Source organism: Panicum virgatum, chromosome 7N, assembly GCF_016808335.1.
Source record: "Panicum virgatum strain AP13 chromosome 7N, P.virgatum_v5, whole genome shotgun sequence".
Taxonomy (NCBI): domain Eukaryota; kingdom Viridiplantae; phylum Streptophyta; class Magnoliopsida; order Poales; family Poaceae; genus Panicum; species Panicum virgatum.
In genome coordinates, this window is record NC_053151.1 from 996605 (window position 1) to 1016815 (window position 20211).

At 49.0% G+C, this 20211-nt stretch overlaps 1 long non-coding RNA gene across 1 annotated transcript; it reads left to right on the plus strand.

Moving 5' to 3' along the window:
• Window positions 1-7680: 7680 nt before the first annotated feature.
• On the plus strand, window positions 7681-9353 carry LOC120681751. Its single transcript, XR_005678056.1, has 3 exons — window positions 7681-7857; window positions 7939-8093; window positions 8765-9353. It is a non-coding gene; the product is annotated as an uncharacterized LOC120681751 (long non-coding RNA).
• The last annotated feature ends 10858 nt before the right edge of the window (window positions 9354-20211 follow it).

Genomic DNA, 20211 nt, shown 5'->3' on the forward strand with positions numbered 1-20211 from the left:
CAATCCAAAGGTCATGACCAAGTATTCGAACAACCCGACTGCACCTAGTACTCTGAACGCGGTCTTGTGTACATCCTCTGGGGCCATAAAAATCTGATTGTAGCCGGCATTACTGTCCATAAAGCTCATCATCTTATGACCAGCTGCTGCGTTGATCAATGTTTCTGCAACAGGCATCGGATACTCATCTTTTGGCATTGCTCTGTTGAGGTCTCTGAAATCCACGCAGACTCGCCATCGGCCATCTTTCTTTTGTACAGGGACCACGCTGGAGATCCACTCCGCATACCGACATGGCCTGATGAATCCTGCATCCAGCATCTTTTCCACCTCGTTCTTAACCTCCTCTAGGACTTCGGCCTTCATCTGCCGTGATGGCTGCTGAAACGGCCGAAATTCTTTCTTAAGCAGGAGCCGATGCTCGACGATGTTTCTATCCAGACCGGGCATCTCAGTATAATCCCATGCAAAACAATCCCGGTACTCCTTTAACAGTGCTATCATTTGTTCACGCAAGATCGGGTTTAACTTTTTGCTGATAAATGTCGGTCACGGCTTATCCCCTGGACCAATATCAACTTCCTCCAAATCGTCAGCAGATGTGAACCCGTACCCTAACTTGCCGCCGTCTGAAAGATCGACGTCGACAGCAAACACAGGGAGATGACAAGAAAAATTTTCCGGCCAACCGCATGGGCTGGCCGTTCCCACATTTCCGTTGTTATTCAGAACTGAATGCTCAGCAAAGGCCATTGTTTGTACATTACGTGACAATTGTAACCCCAAGTACATATTACTCATTTTTTGGGGCCGGTCGCTGGGACCGGCCTCTCTAACCTTGCTGGATTCCGTAGCTTGCCAGGATGTGTCTACTCTGTGAGGCCAGTGGATAAGACCAGCCTCAGTCCATTTTTTGTCGCCTCAATCCAATCACAATCTTCCAGCGCGATTCCTGAGATCGGCTCTTGCCCTTCCGCATCCCAGGCGTTCATGTCTGCAAGCGAAACCTCGCTGGAATCATCTGCACGGACCACCTCCACTTCATCGCCATCCCACTGGACCAGACACTGGTGCATCGTGGAAGGAACGCAGCAATTTGCGTGAATCCAATCCATCCCAAGCAGCACTGTGTATGTACTCTTACTGTTGACGATGAAGAACAATGTTGGAACGGTCTTGCAGCCAACTGTTAACTCCACATTGAGGACACCCTGTGCCTCCGACGGCTGACCGTTGAAATCATTGAGCATCACATTGGTCTTGATAAGATCAGCAATGGAACGACCCAGCCGGCGTAGCACTGAATACGGCATCAGGTTGACTGCGGCGCCAGTGTCGACCAATATTCTGTTCACAGGTTTGCCATCTATGAAGCCCTTGAGATACAATCCCTTCAGGTGCTTGTAGCTTTTCTCCTTGGGCTTCTCGAAGATGATCGGCTGTGGGCCGAGATCCAGCTGCGCGATGGCCGATTCGTCCGGTTGGGGTGCCCGAAACTCCGACGGGAGCACGAACACCATGTTCACATCAGCCAATGGCTTCTCATCGGCTCTTGGCTGCTTGGGGCGCCACTCCCTCCTTGGAGGACGCCTCTCCTCCCTTCGCGGTTGCCTGACTTGCTCCGCGAGATCCGAACGCGCTTTCCTCAGCACGTCGAGGTACTTTGCTTCCGCCTCTTCGAGATTGCGCAAGCGCTGCACTCTGCGCTTCTGTGATCGGCTGAGCCCGTCAGGACACCATCGTGGACGATGTACTTATCTTCTTCTTCTGGCTCGACATCATCCCTGGATGGCCGCCTCACACGGTCATCGCGACGTGTTCTGGTCCCCAAGTGCTGGAACACCGATGTCTCGCCTTGCTGGCGTTCCCGAGGCCTGCAATCCAAGCAATCATCTATAGTAGGCAACCGGGTCATGCCGGAGTTCCAATAGTACCTGAAGAACGGGCAATGCCAGTGATCGCGTATAGCCTGGCGCCTCCCCAGCGTCCTCCCTGTGCGGTGCTCGTACTCCTCCTCTTCCGATTCATATCGGCGGCGCAACTTGTACTGGTACTGGTATTTTTCCAGAAGCCGATTGGAAGCTGGGAGCTGGTTGCGGATGTGACGCACTTGTTCTTCAGTGACATGTTGCTTCTCTGGCTTGTCTTCATCCTGGGGCCATTTGCCAGAAGGTCCTCTCTCCTCTGCTCGTCACGGCGACGCATGGGTCCCGCCATGTTGATCTGGAATGCCAAATTCTGGCCCTCAGGTCCAAGATCTGACAGTTCTACCATGTTAGCTTGTGGGGATGGTTGACTGTCCACTTTCATCGTGTGTTGGGCCAGGATTAATCGGCCTTGCTCGATAGCCGATTGGATTTGCCGACGCAGCTCCTTGCAGTCATTTGTGGCATGGGTGAACGAGTGGTGCCACTTGCAGTACAGCCTCCCCTACAGCTCTTGTGCCGTTGGTAACTTGTGACTCTCTGGGAGCTTCAACTGCTTTTCCTTGAGCAGTAGATCGAATATCTGCTCTGCCTTGGCCACATCAAAGTCAAAGCCCTTCACAAGTCCCTTCTGTTTGACCCATTTGCACGGGACAGGGTTTGCCCCCCGGGTCCATTCTGCTACAGCCACTTCTTGTTCCTCGCCAGAGTCATCGGAATCACCAGCTCGGGCCATATTGACATGGCGCTTGAACTTTTCTTGGTACAGATCAGGGTGGTAGTGTTCATATGCCGTAAGCTTCTGCACCATGTGTGACAGAGAGGTGAATTCCAACTGAAAAGCCAGATCCTTGATCGGCTTAGCGAGTCCCATAACTGCCAAATCAACCGCTTCCTTTTCTGTTATGCGCGACGTGTAGCATCGGTTCTTGACCTCTCAGAAGCGCTGCACGTACTCTGAAACACTTTCCCCTTGCTTCTACCTGACTTGAGCGAGGTCAGCAATCCTAGCTTCAGCAGCCTCTGAATGATACTGGGTGTGAAACTGATCTTCCAGCTGCCTCCAAGTCCGGATCGAATCTGGAGGCAGTGATGTGTACCATCCAAAAGCTGAACCCATGAGAGACTGGGAGAAGAAACGGACCCTCAGAGGATCCAATACTGAGATCATCCCAAGCTGCGTTAGGTATCGGCTCACGTGCTCAATAGAGCTGGCCCCCTCTGATCCTCTGAACTTGGTGAACTCTGGGAGCCGATATTTGGGTGGCAACAGGATCAAATCGTAATCACTTGGATACGGCTTGGAATAGCCGATCGCCTTTCTCTTGGGCAGGATGCCAAATTGGTCCCTTAGTATTGCACTGACCTGCTCCACGCTAAGAACTCCTGGGGCCGAGGGCTCAGCACTCGGCCCGGTAGCGTACTTTGCCAGTCATGCCTGTTTCTCCGCATATGCTCCTGAGGCTCCAGTACCCACCAGCTGTCCCGCGCGCGTTGCACTGATATTGTCAGGTATGTACACGCACGTGTAGCCGTGTGGGATCTCCTTGGGCGGTTCGCTCAGGAACTGTCCTTCCCCGGGGTCACCACCGATCTTGTGGATGACAGAGATCGGCGAACTCTGCTGTCCTGCTGCCGCGAGCGAGTAGGACACCGGCGGCCTAGATTGCAATGCAGCTTCCCCCTGTGACTCCCCAGAATTGGTCCCGATGGGGAGTACTGGTTCTTGATCACCTCCTGGACAACGCGATGTGCCACGCGCTCAATCTCATTCACCAGGCTTTCTAAGTGCCGATGGAGCGTATGAGCCACCAAATAGTTCATCTCCTGGCGTAGGGCCCTGGTTCGCTCCTTTGATGGCATAGACAGATTAACATTGTCGAGAGCGCCCTCTGGTGAGAACCCCTTCCACCTGATGCCATGGTTGCGGGTCCTCTCAAAAGAACCAATGAGATCAGCTTCGAACTAAGCTTTGACCTCATCGTATTTTTTCTTATGTTCCAGAGTCAGCTCTTCATACATGACAGGTTTGGTGACCGGCGGAACTGGTGCTTGGTCCTGAGCTCCTGTCATCTTTGCGGCAGGCGTTGTTGTTGATGAAGGTCCCACCGGGCGTGCCAGAATGTGTTGTCGGTCGAAACCCACCGGCGAGCAGCGACAGGCAACACGAAGAGCCGGGAGGTCGCCGGGGCGCTGGCAGGCACTGCTCCCTCGTCAACGGCCCGCAATTCCGTCACACGCCCGGAGATTCCGGAGAATGTCGGGCGTGCCACCTGACCTATACCCGATCAGGAGGGTGCGAACGTGCTTGCAACGATTTGCCTGCATACACAAACACGTGGAAACGTAAGTCCGAGCCGTGGTCAGCTCCCCGGGACGACTCTTGCATCGGCTTTAAAGAGCCGATCGTGTCCTGGTGTCAGATTGGATCTGCATCTATCCGGATAATGATGAATAAAACAAATAATTATGGAAAACTTGCTTCAATTAAATCTAGCTGATCTGATCCACGAAATTAGGCCTAGCGAATATAACAAATAACTAAACCATAACCCAAAACAGAGGCCTAAGAACTAGCAAGAGCCGATTCCCGGAACAATCCCTATCAAGGCTAAGATAAAGCATCTATTACATCACCGGAACATCCAATCCATTTGCAGGGCCTAACCTAGCAGATATTGAACTAATCCTTATAGAATAAGAACAAACCGTAACAGATTGGATCTACTAGATAGAAAAGAAGCAAGGTGTTAACTCTATGCAACTAATCCTCTACGATGAGAACTAGCTTAAGATCAAGCATGAACACATAGAGAAAACATGATATTCGTAGATGGTAAACAATAAGAACATGATAGATCTACTAAAAATCATGCTACGAACATCAAGATAACTAGGACTACTCGCCATCAAAAATGCTTCAGTACGAGTAATGCCAAGGTAAAGGTAAGAACAATGCCGCCCTAATCGCAAGAAGCGATCAGGGCGGCATGGCGCTTACTTGGATGAAACCCTAGAATTAGGGGTAGCGATGCGCCGAGAGTTGTTGTTTGCAAACGTGAGGACGTTCTCCCCTTTGAATAACATAGGGTACATATTTATAGTCCGGAGACTTGGGAAACAATCTAATCCTATATTGTCCCAATCGGACTCTATCTCTAATCTTGAACTAAATCTAAAGATACATGGCCCATGTGGCCCAAATGCTCACGCAGGAGCCGATTTACAAGCCTTCTTAATCTTCTGCTTTAAGCCCAACTTGCTTTCGGCCCATAAATTAACCCTGTTAATTTATGGCGATAACACTCAGACTCGTCGATTCGTCCGACTGTCGATCGGATTCAGGCCTGCTTTATTCCTACTTTTAATCCTTAATGAATCTTCCAAATATTACTGCTCCTAATTAATACCTCCGCCACTTTCGCTCGCACGTAGCCATGCATGGCCTTGATTCTCGCGCCGAATCTTCGCTTGGATTTGGTCAAAATCCGGCGTCAACACATGCCCCCCGAGTTCGGAGTAGGAAGGGCAGCCTTCGTGCTTCGAATTCTTCTGAGGACCGGCTTGTAACTTTCCCCTCCTCACAGAATCCCATGAGTCACGGGTCGATTCGTAAATATCGACAACTTCTCAGACCGATATGAAAATGGCTGAAATGTGGGCTAGACATATTTATTATGCCCCTTCCGGCCGTCTTCTTCCTCACGCGCTCATTTGCCTCCTTGTCTTCTCGCCTCCACCGCGTTCAAGCCCTCTGAGCTCTAGCCTCCTCAATCCCGCGACCTCCAGCGAGCTTTCGGCAGCCAGCAGCGCGGCGGCTCTCGGTGACCCCTCCGGCAGTGCTCCCGCGAGTGGCTCCGACATCCCCAGCAGTGCTTCATCAGATCCATCTCCTTCGTCTTCGTCGGACCGCACCGAGCCCTTCCAATGGCGACCACTGATGCGTGCCCTGCGGTAAGTTTTCCTATCCCTTCTCTCCTTAGAAGATAGATCAGCGCTCCTTTAGATCCACTTTTGCATGCTTTAGATCTCAAAACCCGGTCAACCTTTATTAGGTATTCAACCCTTCGTTAAGCCCTAGACTGTGTTCTTCATCCTTCAGCCGTGTTCTTGAATGCAGCCAACTCTTGACCCGAGAATCATGCTGCAGATGCGTTCGTCTTCCTGCAAATTAGGCCAAACTCACTTGAATCATAACCTTTTGCCATAATTAAGGACCAGTTTAACACTTTAGTCTCCATCTGCCATGACTCTGTCTTTGTCAGAGAATATTTTACCGCTTTTAGTAATACCCTCTTGATCCAAAATTTCACTTTTTACTGCTGCCGATTAGTTTGTAGCCCTGTCCTCAATTAATCGGCCATCTTACCTTGAATCGACTAATCCCGCGCTCTGCTTGCTCTTGGGCCAAATCGATTCATATGTCCAAATCGACACTAGGCTTATCGATTTCACACCCAAATCGACAACTCCTATAATCCTTTCTGACAACCGAATTTCCTTTTCTATGTTGACCAGGCTTTGTGGGACCAGGTGTTGATCCCAGCAGCAAACAACGACAGAGTGTTTTTTCTTGGGCCAGCTGGCGACGATGACCCTGTCGACTTGATAAACGCCGAAACCAATCAACTGGCGTACCTACGATCCAACCCCTCCCTCGATGACTGGCAGCGTAGCTTCCGGTCTTGGCCAACGCCGATTGCTGGCTGGAGGACTTGGTACCACCGAGTTGCCGCTCAAAAATTCGGCACTTGGGACGAGCAAGGGATTGCACACTGCATCGGCCTGTCAGTGATGGGGTCAGCCAAGCACGAAGCACCACTGGCCGCGTCGGTGTACTTTTGGAACGACGCTATCAACTGCTTCCTCTTCGGGCACGGGCCAATGGCACCGAGTCTACTGGGCGTGCACATGCTGACTGCTCTGAATGTTCATAAAGAATCGAACCCGTTCCTGGAGAAGGTGACCACTCATCATCGGCTCGAGGTCGGGACGCAGTCGAGTGGATGGAAGTCATACATCCTCAAGTACTGCAAATCTGAAGGGCCTGTCGACCATCAGGAGCACACGGCATTCTTGAACATTTGGCTCGACATGTCTTTTTTCAGCGGGAGTTCCCTGGAGCCATCCTCCAATTATCAGTACTTGGCGGAGAGGCTGGCAGACGGAGTCAAACTGCCGATGGGTCGATATCTGCTCGGCACCACTTTCAACATGCTGCATCTGGCATCGAGTAGACTGCGCGACGGGCAGCCAGTCGGCCATCTGGGAGGCCCCTGGTGGTTTCTGCAGTTATGGATTCATACTTTCACCGCGCTGGTGTCAGATGTCAATCCTTTGACGATCAGCTGCCCCGACCTCGACACTCCTGAAGCACTACAAGAAATCTGGCCTTCCGTGACGTTTTCAGACCTTCCGTGATGTTTTATCTGTGACATTTTTACACATCGTCACATATACGGGGTTGGCCCGTTTGGACTCCGATCGGGCCCGGAATCTATGACGAAACTGCTAAGTTCGTCACAAATCAGTGTGATGGCCCATTTGGGCTCAATCCGGGGAATACGTTCTATGACGAATCTGTGGTTTCGTCATAGGTTTCGTCACAAATGTGTGTTAGGACTATTTGTGCTCAATCCGGGGCTAGTTCCATGACGAATCTGTGGTTTGGTCATAGATGGGTTTGTTGGCCCATTTCGTTTCGTGTGCAGATATTTCTAAGTCAGCCTCTCCTGTGTACAGGTTTACTCGCCCTTTCTAGATCTGTCGTCTCCCTCCCTCAGGCTCTGTCGTGTCTCGCCCGGTGGCGGATGCGGCAGCGGAGTGCGGCGTCGGCAGCCGGCGGATCACCGGGTAGGTGCGCTCCGTGTTGCACTAGGTACGCAGATCACCGGCGGTAGCGGCGCGCGGCGTCGGCGACCGGCGGCAAAAGGTACGCATAATCTAGCTTCCAGTGTGAGTGGAAGACTTGGGGCGCCTCGACGTCGTTCTCACTGCTATCCCCTTGCGGCAGCTGCAGAGCCAGGAGGAGAAGCAGAGGGGTCGGCGGGCGGGCAGCGCAGGCGGCGGCGAATGTTGCCGGAAGTGGTCACGGCGCACAGCGTCGACGGCAAACTGTCCACCTGCTACGAGCGCTTCCTCCTCAACTCCATCGGCCGGCGGGAGCAGGTTCGTCCAGCGCGCTCCGCCGAAGCTCCTGCGCCCCTCACTCACCTGCTCACCTCCAAGCCCCCCCTTCTCCCTCGGCCGGCCAGGCCCACCGCGCATCCCCCTCCTCGTCGGCTCCCTCTCCCGTCTCGATCCCCCCTGCAGCCAGCGCCGTGTTCTGCCTTATCCAACGGTTGCTCCCTCATTCCTGATGCAGCAACATATAAGTAGGATAGTGGATATAAATTTTTTTGGAAATCGTAGACAACAATAAATGGATAGATGGTGAACCATCAGGTGAGGGATTGATCATGATTAATTGGGAAATTTTGAAGCAAACGAACATGGTGAAATAAATCACCTATACTGTTTAACCATTATGGAAATTTCCGGCCTACATAGAGCATATTTGAAGTAGTGTTGGTGTTTGTAATCGAAACTAAAAATTCTGAGGAGCTAAAATCATAGAATCATAAAAACTTCATGGTGTTACACACATGTTAGAAAAACAGAATTTCATTGGTGTTGTCTGTGCGTTCTTCACTTCACTGATTCCTTACTGCTTACTGTGTCCTACTGTGTGCATTCTTCACTTCACTTCACTGATTCCTTACTGCTTGCTGACTGATCATTTTGATTGCATCTTTGAATTGGTGGAGAAGAACATAAATTAGATGACTTGCATTTTGTAGTTGAGCTGCACATAATGCTGATGGCAGAGAGTACTCCCCTCGATGCCCTTGCATCGGCAGTGACGGAGATGGATAGAGTAGCAGACAAGTTGCGGAAGCATGTTACCGAGGCCAGGGCCGCAGATTGTACCAAGAACCAAGAGCTTGAGAAAGCACTTACTCAGGTAGAGGTTTTAGCTGAGTCGCTCGAGCAATTTGCATTCCTCTGCCAGGAGGTGGTTGTGAAGAACTCCCCGCCAGATCATGAGGAGATAACCTCTACGGATGAGAGGGAGGCTGCTGAAAGGCAATGGGAGTTCGAACATCCTATACCACCTCAAACTCTTGCGGAGCACTGCGAGTAGCACGGCTTGAACTATGACAGTGATCAGTCTAGGGGAATCAACTAGGTGAATTTTGCCTACGTGCCTAGTGTGACTGTTTTCAGTAGTGTTTTAGGTGTATGTACTGTACTGTGAATGTTGCCTAAGTGCCTAAGTGCCTAAGTGTGTCATGTGAATGTTGCCTAAGTGCCTAAGTGGCTGCTGTGAATATTGTTGTACTGTCATGACAGGGAATGCTTAAGCTATGTTCGGACTAAAACTTCTTATGTTGGGGGTTAGTAATGTTTGCACTTAATTCTTGATGCTGCCGGTTGATCATGTGATGATAGGTAAGTAGTGTTGTGTAAAAGCGATTGGTTCAATTTGGATGGCGTTGTACAGACTGCGCAGCAGCAGAAGCCAGAGATGCGTGTGTTGGCCCATTTCTCCCAAATTCATAAGAAGTTGGTGTTTGTAATCGAACCTAAAAATTCTGAGGAGCTAAAATCATAGAATCATAAAAACTTCATGGTGTTACACACATGTTAGAAAAACAGAATTTCATTGGTGTTGTCTGTAATTAGATCGCTACTTGCAAAGATGTTGCGCCCAACCTTGAAAACGTGTGCACAGAGAAAATCAATCTATGATGCACCAAGTCAAGAAGACCAGTCTCGACACTAAAGATCCAGCACAAGACCTAGACACGGCGAACACAAAGACACACGCAAGGGACTAAAATTCAAAAAAGCAAACTGAACCGAAAAATTGTGGGGCACAAATGGGTTATAGGACAGCAGAAACAAAAAAATTTTAGGGCTTTTTGTGGACTATGGGTGATGAACAAAAACGAATCTAAAGGGGGAAAACACGACAATACCTCACGGACAACCTGGAATCTTGATACCACTTGCTGTGAACGCGGCCCGATCTTCCGAGAGGTAGGGGTAAATTCGATTGGTGGAGTATGTAACGGTTGCGGAACTTCGAATTGTGTCTGATTAGAAGCCGGATCGCCAATGTCACATACTCCAACAATCGAATTTACCCCTACCTCTTGGAAGATCGGGCCGCATTCACAGCAAATTCGGCTATGAAAGGTGATTCATCACTAAAGCTGAAGATTAGGACTGGAGGGTTCATATAATCTCCTATCTAAAGATCCTAGTTGTGGCGCAGAAAGGGATATTCGGTGAATAACACTTAAAAATGTTTTAGTCGATGATAAGTTTTATCATTGAACAACTGAAGATCTATTTCTTAAATGTTTGAGCTCGGATCAGGCCAGGGTTGCCATAGGCAAAGTTCATAAAGACATTTGTGGTACACCCCAATCGGCTCCCAAGATGAAGTGATTGTTTAAAAGAGCCGGTTTGTGTTAGTTTACCATGATGTCTGATTGTTTCAAGCGGTGTAAAGGGGTGTGAAGAATGTCAGCGGTTTGGTGCCCGCTGTGATGATACATCCTATTATCAAATCATGGCCATTCCGAGGTTGAGGATTGGATTTCATTGTTTAAATTAATCCTCCATCTTCAAAAAGACATTGCTTCGTGTTAGTTGCTACGGATTATTCTACTAAATAGATCGAAGTGGCTCATTTGAAGAACATGATTCACAGCCGAGATAATTTATACTCAGGCTTATCCTTCTTGCACCAGATGACATGGCCATATACACTATCGTCATTGGAAGCAAGAGATGATTGGTGTGTAGGTGCTTTGCATTGCTTCAGTGCAGTTTTGGGCTTTCAGAGATGTTTCTTGGTACGCAAGCTTTACCAAGAAACAGGGGGCATATGTTGACACTTAAAATTGGCATGATGAAGGTTTTCTGGACAATCTGGGAAGACCGGTCAGACCTCTCCTTTAAACCGGTCAGACCGGTCTAGACAAGTTTGTCAAATTGCAAATTGGACTACACCATTGCGTGGATCTCGTCAAGACAATCGAAATGCATATATAGAACGTCCAATTCGGAGTCCGGATGAGGGAGTTATGCCTCCCGGAAGACCTGCACCCCGGTCTGACCAGTCAGACCGGTCCAGAGCGGTCAGACCGGTTCGAAATGCCAGTCCGGGTTAGGACTTGTATTTTGATATGGGATTTGATAGGGTTCCGACTCCTAACGGGTATAGACCTCCCAACCCTATATATATGAAGGGCCATGGCCGATTGAGGGGGATCCCAATCAATTCACACACTTATCCTTTACTTTTCACCTCCAAATCCTAACTTTTCCAATCTCATCTGCTGTTCTTCGCTCATCTCTACGGCGTTCGAGGATGTTCTGAGTGGTCTGCTGACCTCAGAGCTACCCTAGATCCACGAGCTCCAACGGGGTCCCTCCCGAGCTCGAGATTCTAGGTTTTCGCCGTCTCCCTGGAGTACCGGTCTGACCGGTCTGCACGGGGAGGCTGTTGGTGTTGATCGTGTTGACGATCTTGCTGCGCGTTCTAGCGCATTCGAGTGTGTTTGGCGCAAATTAGTGTCAATAGTTTAAAGAGAAGATGTCTTGGTGATTTGGTAATATAGACACTACACATGAATACAATGGGTTGTTATTCTGAGATCACAAATTTCCAACATTCTCCCACTTGATCGAACGGTTAAGAACTTATGTTCGCTTTAAACTTATGGTCACACTCAGTACAACAGTAAGACCGGACCAATGCGTCGTCAGTAGTATTTAATTCACTACCGAGACTCCATTACCCACAGTTCACTGCAATACCTCGATAGAGCGCTTATTACTTATTTGGGAATGATCATGTATCCAGAATCAGGTCCAAGACCGTTCACGAACATGGTTTTCATGGATTATCTGGATGTCTTCATGGTGATCTTCATTGATGATATTCTGATCTTCTCCAAGACAGAGGAAGAGCATGAAGAGCATCTGAGGCTCGTGTTGCAGAGATTGAGGGAGAACCAGCTGTATGCTAAGTTCAGCAAGTGCGAGTTCTGGATTGACGAGGTTCCATTCCTCGGTCATATCATCTCCAAGGGAGGTATTGCAGTTGATCCGAGCAAGGTGAAGGATGTGCTCGAGTGGGAGACACCGCAAACGGTGAAGGAAGTCCGGTCATTCTTGGGCTTAGTAGGATATTATCGGAGGTTCATTGAGAATTTCTCCAAGATCGCAAAGCCTTTGACTTCCTTGCTAGAGAAGAATGCGGCATTTATATGGACTGATGAGCGTCAGATGGCCTTTGATGAGTTGAAGAAGAGGCTTACTACGGCGCCAGTCCTTACTCTGCCAGACCAGAGCAAGAGGTTAATGGTGTACTGTGATGCTTCGAAGGATTGTCTTGGTTGTGTTCTGATGCAGGAGGGCAGAGTGATTGCTTATGCTTCACGGCAGTTACGTCGGCATGAGCTGAACTATCCCACTCATGATCTTGAGTTAGCCGCAGTCGTGCATGCTCTGAAGATTTGGAGGCATTACTTGTATGGGCAGCAGTGTGATATCTACACTGATCACAAGAGCCTCAAGTATATTTTCACGCAGAATGAGCTGAACATGCGGCAGAGGAGATGGTTAGAGTTGGTCAAGGATTATGACCTGGAGATTCACTATCATCCGGGTAAGGCCAATGTTGTGGCAGATGCTCTGAGCAGAAGAAGCTATGTCAACATAGCTGTTGCTTTCCAGATGCCTTAGGAGTTATGTGAGGAGTTTGAGCAGTTGAGTTTGGGTTTCTTGCATCATACTTTGAGTGCAGCATTCGAGGCAGTGCCCACTCTAGAGGCAGAGATCCGGCACCATCAGAAGGAAGATGAGAAGCTGCAGGAGATCCGTGAGTTGCCCAAGAAAGGCAAGGCTCCTTATTTCAGAGAGGATGATCAGGGTACCTTGTGGTACAAGAACCGGATCTGTGTGCCAGATGTGAAGGATCTCCGAAAGTTGATTCTGAGTGAGGCTCATGATATAGCTTATTCTATTCATCCGGGAAGCACGAAGATGTATTATGATATCAAGGAACGCTTCTGGTGGTATGGGATGAAGCGTTCAGTGGCAGAGTACGTGGCTATTTGTGACACCTGTCAGCATGTCAAGGCTGAGCATCAGAGGCCAGCAGGTCTGTTACAGCCTTTGAAGATTCCAGAGTGGAAATGGGAGGAAATCACTATGGACTTCATCGTTGGATTGCCTCATACTCAGAAAGGGCACAACTCCATATGGGTAATAGTGGATCGTTTGACGAAGGTTGCTCACTTCATTCCAGTGAACACTACTTACTCCGGTGCTAGACTTGCAGAGTTGTACATCTCTCGGATTGTCTGCTTGCATGGTGTGCCCAAGAAAATCATATCTGACAGAGGATCTTAGTTCACTTCACGGTTCTGGGAGTAGCTTCATGATTCTTTGGATACGAAGCTACGATTCAGCACCACCTATCATCCTCAGACGGATGGGCAGACAGAGAGAACCAACCAGGTGTTGGAAGATATGCTGAGAGCCTGTGCTATTCAGTATGGTACTAGTTGGGATAAGTGCCTGTCGTATGCTGAGTTCTCCTACAACAACAGCTACCAGGCCAGTTTGAAGAAGTCCCCATTTGAGGCATTGTATGGCAGAAAGTGCAGGACTCCTCTCTATTGGGATCAGATTGGTGAGAAGCAGCTCTTTGGCCCTAATATTATAGAAGATGCAGAGCAGATGGTACAAGCTGTGAGAGAGAATCTGAGGATTGCACAGAGTAGGCAAAAGAGCTATGCAGATGGCAAACGGAAGGACCTGACTTTCAGTGTTGATGATTATGTATACCTGAAGGTTTCTCCGATGAGAGGAATCCGCAGGTTTAATATCAAGGGGAAGCTAGCACCTCGGTATATTGGTCCATTCAAGGTGCTAGAAAGGAAAGGCGAAGTTGCTTACCGCCTAGAGTTGCCCACCAGCCTCTCAGGAGTTCATGATGTCTTCCATATTTCTCAGCTGAAGAAGTGTTTGTGAGTACCCGAGGAGCAGGCACCACTGGATGGGTTAGATGAGCAGGAAGATCTGACCTATATTGAGCATCCGGTGAAGATTCTGGAGACATCAGAGAGGGTTACACGGAACAAGCGCATCAAGATGTGCAGAGTTCAGTGGAGTCACCACAGTGAAGCTGAGGCTACATGGGAGCGAGAAGATGAGCTGAGAAAGACATATCCAGATCTCTTTGCTAGCCAGCCTAGCTGAATCTCGGGGACGAGATTCCTATAAGGGGGTAGGGTCTGTAACACCCTAATTTAAATTCCAGCATTTAATAAATTTAATTGGCTTTATTTAATTTTCTAAGGTTTATTATGTTTAGACTTGCATTTAATCTAATTTTTGTTCCACAAGTAATTAAAAATTTGCCTAAGTTTAACATTTGTTGTTGCATTCATGCTGGTGCATTGTTCTTTTTTTTTGTTTGAGTGTTAGAGTTGAATTCAAATTTGAATTTGAATTCAAATAGGTTTGAGTTGTTTAGAAATAGAAATAGAAAAGGAGAAAGAAAACCAGAAAATAGAAACCCTGAAACCAACCCAACCCAGCAAAACAGCCCAAACCCAGCCGGCCTGTTTCCCCTCTTCCTCTCCCCCGTGCGGCCCACACCCGCGGCCCCGTTTTCATCCCCCGCGCTGCGCGCGCTCCGGCCCACCCTCTCCCACGCGCTCGGCCCGCTGCAGCCGCTCGCCCCGCGTCCCCCGCGTTCCCCCTGACGGCCCGGCCCCGCACGCCAGCGACTCCGCCCGCGCCGCGCGCGCTCCGCCCGCTGACCCGTGGGCCCCGCATGGCAGCTCTTTCCCCTCCGCAGCGCAACAAACCCGCCAGCACGGCCGCAATCTCGCTAGCTTTCCATCCCGGGTGCGCACGCCAAACCCCCCCCCCCCCCCCCCCGCCGCCCTATAAGTACAGCCGCGATCCCTCTGCTCCCCATCCTCACCCCTGCAGCCGCCGTAACCCTAGAGCCGCTCACCTTGCTCCGCCGCGCAGGCTCCTCTGCGCCACCACGGACCGGCCCCGCCACAGCCCTCCAGCCCCTGCCAACCACCTCGACGCTAGGAGTCATCCCGAGCCTGTTTCCCTCGGCCTCCGCCACGACCACGCCGGAATTGCGCCAGGAACCGACGCCGGTGAGTAGCTCCGCCGTTCGATTTCTCGCCGCCGGTGGTCCCTGACCCGTCTTGACCCCCGGTTCTCGTTCGCAGCGCGACCCCACATCGATTCGAGGAGATCCGAGGCCGGAGCAAGCCCTGCAGCACAACTTCCCCGAGCTCCGCACCATCCTCGCCGCCGGAGCTCGCCGCCAACCCTGCCGCGTCACGCCTCTGGCCGTTTCAAGCCTCGGTGAGCACCCCCTAGTCCCCGCCATGCTTTTACACTAGTTGCTTTAGCCGTATCGCACCCCAGCCGCCTGCACGCCACGCGCCGGCAAGCGCCGCCGCACAAACTCGCCACCGCCGGTGCGCACGCCGCCATGGACCTCCCCGAGGCCCGCAAAAGCCCCAGGTGGACTACGCATGGCGCGTAGTCCATCCGAGACCCAGATCCGGGTCGATTCGACCCCCGGAGCACCGGTTTTGGTGAACTCCAGCCGCGCGCCGCCGCGGGAACTCACTCCCGGCGACCCAGCGCCGCCGCCTGCGCCCCCAATCTTCCAGAGCCGCCCGATCTAAAACGTGCGTCCAAGATTAGATCTAGGATCCTTTAGATCTGAGCCGCCGGATCAAGATCCAATGGATCAGATCCGTAGATACCGGTTCGCCTGGCGCTTTTGTTAAAGGCCCCCTGGGTTTTTCTGAAATCAACCCGCACTCCAGATGTATTCAAAAGTATTTACAGTTTAGCCCATATTTTATCGTTTTAACCCCTGAGCTTTCCCAAATTAGTACCCGCCGTCCAGTTAGGTCCTTTTTGCGCGTTCGCCCTCGGACCTTTCTAGTTTTTACATTTAGGCCCTCGGTTTTTGCCCAGAAATCCCCTGGAACTCCAGTTTTCTTACAAATAGGTCCCTGGACCTTGTTTTAGGCCTAGTTTTCACATTTTAGCTCCGTTTTAGGCGTTCTTTATGTCCACGCAATCGTTGTAACGCGTAGAATAGTTCTAGCCTAGTTTTGTTTGCTATTTTTATGTATTGTTGTATTGTTTCTTAGTGTTAGCCTTTGTTTGCATGTATGTTTATGTTGTGTATTGTTTTTGGCCATGTGTTCATGAGTAGACGTTGAGCTACCGGAGGAGCCCCAGTACCAGTACCCGGAGCAGCCATCTTCTGAGCAGTTCGAGCAGCGGGAACAGTTTGAGGAAGGCAAGTATAACATGAACAACCTATCACTTTTAAATACATTTTCATACTACATTTTAATATTGTATGCCTATAAGAACTTTCCTAGCCACTTTATATCCTTTATATATATCCCTTGGGTTGCATTTTGGTTAGTTGTGCTAGGTGCCGCGCTATAACACACTTGGTCCTTTTTAATTAATTTGATTAATGGTATATGCAACTTAATTCTGAGAGTGGCCCTCTGTGTTGGCTTGAGTGGCTCACGTCTCGTTAAAATATGTTTTGTTAGAAACATGGTTTAGGGGGCTAGCACGGTGCTTAGTGCTTGGTTGGCCACTCTCCATAAGGACCGGTTCATAGAGCGATAACCTGGGACAACAGCGCTACCACAAGACTGGAATGGGACGGTCATGGCTTACTAATTAGGTCTTTTTGGTTTGGAGTAACTTACCTGCGGGGCAAAGGGTGGTAAGCTTCAATGGTCCCTGCTCCTCCGGCTTGGTCTGTGCTTGGTTTGCGCACCTGTGCTTGTACCCCCGTGAGGTGGGCCCCATCGTCGCCGATCCAACTCTTCGCGGTTACGCCTTACCAATGAGATTCTTTGTAACGGCCTCGTAGTGAGTTTGCTAGTCATCTCACCTAAGGAAGTGTGATGAACAACAGGCGTAGCTCACGACTTGTGGGTAAAGATGTGCAACATCTGCAGAGTGTAAAACTGGTATACTAGCCGTGCTCACGGTCATGAGCGGCCTAGATCCTCCTTTTGATTAGTGGGGTTATCTTCCTTTGATGAGGCAGGTTTCCTCGGGTGGCTTGGTTCGGTTTGGTTCTCAGTAGTAACATGATTAATTTTGATTAATTACTATGTAACTGGGTTTATGGTAATTCATCAACTTATAGTAATTAGCTTTAATAAAATTTTGCCAAGACTTAAAAGCTAATGCAGTCAGTCAGCCAACCTTAGAGCCTCATAGTTTGTGTTACACTTATTGAGTACAAGTTGTGTACTCACTCTTGCCTACTCTACTCTTTTTCCTCTTGGGGATACTCTACTGTTGCTCAGTTCCTGCCGACGCGAGGGAGTTCACTCAGCACTACCAGGAGTACGAGGACTTCTAGGCGTTCGTCTCCCAGTCGACGTCCCTGTGGTGCCCAGCTTCCGAGAGGCTTCGTTTATGTTTTACGCTTTCGCATACTCTGTACCAGACTTTTGTCATTAATGTAATAAATAACATTCGTACTCGCTTTATTATATCTTTTACGTGATATGTGCTGTGATATACTGTTCATTCTGTTGTATATACATGTGACTTGATCCTGGCACGTATATGATTGCTCGGTTTATGTCCTTTTATAAACCGGGTGTTACAAAAACCCAGGGCGCGAGCCTGGGCGGAGCGGCCGTCGGTGCAGATCTTGGTGGTAGTAGAAAATATTGTTCCATAAATAAGGGTCTTCGGTGCCTTCTAGCGTGCGGAGCCTGCAGGCCTCTGTCCTTGCCATAGATGCGATGATAAATGGGCCTTCCCACTTGCTGTGCATCTTGCCCTTTTGCTTGGCCTTCGGTATTCTTCGAAGCACCAAGTCGCCTTCTTTGATGTTTCTGGGCTTCACTTTCTTATTCTTCCACCTTCGTGTTTCCTCTTGATATTTTCACAAGTTGATTGCTGCTTGTATTTTGCCAGCTTCGATTGTGTCAATTGAGGGCTTGATGTCTTCTTCGATGTTCTTTGCCCCTTCGGCTGTTCTCCAGGATTTGAGTTTGATTTCCTCGGGTGTTATGGCTTCTTCGCCATATAGGAGCTTGAAAGGGGTGAACTTCGTGGTCCTCGACTCTATTGTGTTATGAGACTATATGACCCTCGGCAGCTCATCCGCCCATTTCCCCTTCGGCAGCTCAGTGATGTTTTTCTTGATGCCTGCGAAGATGATGCCATTGGCCCTTTCCACCGCGTCGTTGGACTACGGGTGGTAGACCGACGTGAAGCATAAGTTGGTACCAAGCTGAGTGGTGAACTTCCTGAAAGTTGCACAGTCGAACTGCTTGCCATTGTCCACTGTAACCTCCTTCGGAACCCCAAAGCGGCAGACGATGTTCTGCCAAAAGAATTTTTGCAAGGCTCCTGCTGTGATGTCCCTGAGTGCTTTGGCCTCGACCCATTTGGAGAAGTACTCTACGGCCACAGCGGCGTACTTGTAGTTTCCTGCCCGCCGCTCGCCCCGACCCACATTAGGGCGTTCGCGCCCCAAGGGCTCGTGCCATTGGCTCAGCCTGCCCGGCCGATGTGCCGTGGCAGGCCGTCTCGAAGCTACCTTCCTCACGGGCGACGGGCTGAATCCTTTGCAGACGAGTTAAATACGCGACGGGGCATTGTAAGTGGGAGAGTGGCCTTGCTGCCACGATCCACTGAGATCCAGCCCCGCGTCGCACGGATTCGTCCCTCCTTATGCACCATGAATTGCAGTGCTAGGTTTACAAATTTTGGCTACTATACTGATTCAGTGGTGTGTCAATTGGTTAACCAGTATATACCCTCGAATATTTGGACGGTGAATGAAATTGGTAGGTTTTAGTTTGAAGAACCAGCTTTTGCAAACAGTCAAATTTATGTTGTACGCGGATTCATTACTTAATTAATGGCTCAAAAAGCTACCATATTCAATTCCTGCAATGTGAAGTCGGCAATTATTTAATTATCCGTTAGGAGTATATATTCTTGCATTGGTGTAATATCAATGATGGAGATTAATTAAATCAGTTGATTTTTAGAATGCTTCAGATGAGAATACAAAGTTTCAATATTAGAACCATTGTTCTTGATTCCAAATATATAGGCAGTTTTGCCTGTCTCTTCTGGAGGAATCCCGAATTTGGTGGTTAAACTCTACTGCCGTACTTGACTAGACGAGCAGAGCAGTAACTAGCTAGCTTACTTTAACCAGCCAGGGGGTGCCCCGCCTGCTGTCCAAGTCAACCACTTAATTTCCTGTAATTCATAGCACCTAACAGAAGGTATCAGCAAGATTAGTCTTGCTACTATAAGCATGGTAAATAAATATTAACATTGAAGCTTTATAGTCTTGCTACTATAAATATTTGGGTGCTAACAATAACTATTATAGCTTTTGTGTGATTAAATTTGCGTCATGTGTTGGCTAATATATAACTGTACTATGGGCACCCCCAAATAAATAAGAAGACTTTTTAATGCCTGCTTTATTTAAAGTGTTCTTTTACATGAGATGTGCCCAAAATTTTTTTTTGGAAAACTAAGTATGGCTAGAATTTGGAAAGATGGACAATTTATATTAGCAGTTTGCCATTATGTCATTATAGAAAAAAATATAATTACAGACATAACAGTATAGAATAAACATAGGAATATATATCGTGTCAAAAGCAACCAAAATTTATGTGTTGGTAGCACTATGCTCCGCAACATATGTAAGTCAACGCTTTTTCCCTTCAATATCTGATGTTGATCATTTGCTCCAAATAAAAAATCAATCCCTTTTTGAAATCTATGCAACAAACAACTGTGACGCAAAGTTACAAACTATTTTCCAGTTATTAGTATATTTGTGGCAGTAAAATGGACTAGCCATACATACATGTGTAAAAAATCCTAGCAAATTTGTAGGGCTTTTAGGATATAATATCACATATCATCTTGGACTGTAACTTTTGAGTTCATGTAACATCCTTGGAGTGATGAGCTTGTGGTGGCATGTTGTACATAAACTCACTCGATCGTCATGAACAGTTGACAGGGATGTTGGGCCGCTGCATGGATTTGTATATGTGATCGCGTCGTTAAGCGAGTGAAGTCCGCGTCAAGGATGGAACGTTGTGGTGTGTGGCTTGATCACGGCCGGGCTCCTGGAAGG